The sequence below is a fragment of the Malania oleifera genome, chromosome 13 (genome assembly GCF_029873635.1).
Source record: "Malania oleifera isolate guangnan ecotype guangnan chromosome 13, ASM2987363v1, whole genome shotgun sequence".
In the NCBI taxonomy this organism is placed as follows: domain Eukaryota; kingdom Viridiplantae; phylum Streptophyta; class Magnoliopsida; order Santalales; family Ximeniaceae; genus Malania; species Malania oleifera.
The window spans coordinates 19,180,756-19,183,713 of NC_080429.1; positions in this window are offsets into that span (position 1 = coordinate 19,180,756).

A 2,958-nucleotide genomic window follows, 5' to 3' on the forward strand; every position below is an offset into this window, starting at 1 on the left:
ACTGAGCATATCCTTCCGACCAGCTCTACTCACAGGATTGTACCGAGCAAGTTCTTCCGACTAGCTCTACTCGAGGGATTGTGCCAAGTGGGTTCTTCCAACCATCTCTTCTCGAGGGTTTGTGCCAAGCAGATCCTTCTGACTAGCTCTTCTCGAGGGTTTGTGCTAAGCAGATACTTCCGACCAGCTCTACATGAGGGTTTGGGCCAAGCAGATCCTTCCGACCAGCTCTCACGTGGGTTTGTGCTAAGTAGATCCTTTCGATTAGCTCTACTCGAGAGTTTGTGTCGAGCAGTTCCTTCTGACTAGCTCTACTCAAGGGTTTGTGCTGAGCAGTTCTTTCCGAGCAACATTATTCATGAGTTTTTCAGAGCAGCTCTCTGCCTTGTTTTCCTGATGAGTCGCGCTCATCTTTTGGGCATCTTCTTTGGGCCTCATGAGCCTTAGCTCATCAAGTGGGCTAGTCTTTCTTTTCCTGATGAGTTGTGCTCAATCTTGGGCATCTTCTTTAGGCCTCATGAGCCTTAGCTCATCAGTTGGGCCGATCTTCTTTGTCTAATGAGTCATGCTCATTCTTAGGCATCTTCTTTGGGCCTCATGAACCTTAGCTCATCAATTGGGTCGTTTTCTTTGACTGATGAGTCACGCTCATTCTTGGGCATCTTCTTTGGGCCTCATAAGCCTTAGCTTATCTGGTCAGCCGTCTTCTTTGCCTAATGAGCCGCGCTTATTCTTGGGCATCTTCTTTGGGCCTCATGATCCTTAGCTCATTAGTTGGGCCGACCTCGAGACGGGTTCGCAGGCAGCGGTGTTCTTTTTATTGTTAAGAGAGTCCCCATCGGTTCGCTTGCACTTGCAGAGTTTCAAGTTTTTTCATTAAGTGAGTCATACCTTTGGGGTGTCATGATTTTCCTTGAAACTATACATCCCTTTTGTGTCTCATCTATTTGGAAGACGTGCCTGTACAGACCTTTGTCTACACGCGCATGTTTAAAAGATATCTTCTTCAAACTGCGCGCCCGTACGGGGACTAACAGCCTTTTCCTCGAGATGTGAGACAACCAATGATCCCTCCTCCTCTAGATTCGCGTTCTTATAGGGATTTGTGCCAATTTTCTCTATAAAAGGTGCTTACTGGGTCATCTGCGTCATGTCTCAACCAAGAGGTTCCCTCACTGCAAGGTACGCTCTTGCTCCGCCTTTTTCCTTGTGTCTTTTCATTCTTTTTCTTAGAATTGTGTGTTGATTTTTCCTGCCATGTTCTTCGTATGTTCTTTATGTTCTTCATATCTTGTTTGTATGTTCTTCGTTTTTTTCACTTTCCTTGGATGTGTTCTTGGTAAAACTGTTGAGCATATGCACTGTTGATCCAAATCTTTGTGTAGCGTAAGTTGTTTGTCCTTTTGGCACTTTGAAGTTTTGACTCCATGAACTCTTTTGAGGTTCGGCCTAGATCTCTCGTAACCATTAGAAACGCTCAATTTGACCTAACCTTATAAGAGCTGCAAACCATACGCCGTTTATTTGTTATCCCTGACACTATCAACATCAGACTGCCTACAAGCACCGAGTCAGCTCAGCAGCCTGGTCCTAATCAGATCTGTCTGTATAGTGATTACCTTGACCTAGGTCTTAGGCTTCCCTTCTTAGCTTTCTTTTCCAACGTGCTTCGTTTCTACAATGTTGCCCCTTTGCAGTTGGCCCCCAATTCTTGTTTGATGTTGACGTGTTTCGCCATCCTCCTCCTCAAACGAGGCCACCAGCCCACCGTGCCTCTATTTCGAAGCTGCAATCAAATAAGAAAGCATACTGTAGAGAAGGACACGTACTATTTCAACGCCCTTCTTGAGTATAGGTTGTTTACCCCTGGTAGCTCTTCCATTCATGATTAGAAGTTTCGATTCTTTTTTGCGTCTAGGGAGCTAGATTATCATGGGCCCCGGGTGTGGTCACTCCTCTGGATGGTGATGTTCTTCCCTTCATGTCTTATTTATTCTGCAGATGCCTAAAAGTTTAACCATTCATAAAATAATACATAAGTATATATAATTTTATACTTGGATTTAATCGGTTCAAAAATTAATTAAAAAGTTGCTATAACGTTTTCCCCTTACCTGCTCCTCGAGATTCTGCCTAAACTGAATGGAAAACGAGACCCTGTATTCCAAAAATCCTAACTTAATTAGTTTAACCTCAGGATATTTAACATTTATCATCTACTAGACCCACACACTCCCAATACTTAATTTAATAATAAAAATACCCTCCTTACACTGGTTTTGGAGTGGTGCCCAAGTACTCCAAATTGAAAATCTGTTCCGCCTATGTTGTAGAGAATCTTCCCAGGAACCTCATGATAGTTTTCGATCATCGAATCGGGCTAAATCCGAGTCAGATTCAAAAAAAAATGAGTAGGGAAAACGAAACCCAAAGAGAGAAAATGAGAAAGGAGAGAGAAATTCGCGAAAAAGAAGATCCAAGGCCTGTTTATAACCAAGCCTTCTTCGACGAGACATGTGGATTCGTCAACGAAGCCAAGAAGAACATTCATCGATGAAGCGTTTAAAAACCTAATTTTTTCCTGCTCACGGTATTTCCTCGTCAACAAGACACGTGCACTCATCAACAAAACTCAGAAGGATGTTCGTCGACGAGAAAAACAAATTCATCGACGAGTCTCTGCTTGATACCCTTGTTAAATTTATTTTCCTCTTTCTTTTATTTTCCCCCTTTTACCTTTTATTTATTTTCTTTTATTTTTTTGAGTTCGGTTTGTTACATTCTCCCCTCCTTAAAATAATTTCGTCCTCGAAATTCGTTAATTTTATATTTTCACAATCTTAAGAACTAACTAACCACATTCATACATTTCAATTAATTCTAACATATGCAGCATCAATCACTCAAAGTCAAACAAGATTATTACTTATGCGAACGTAAACATTTTACCTGCGCCTT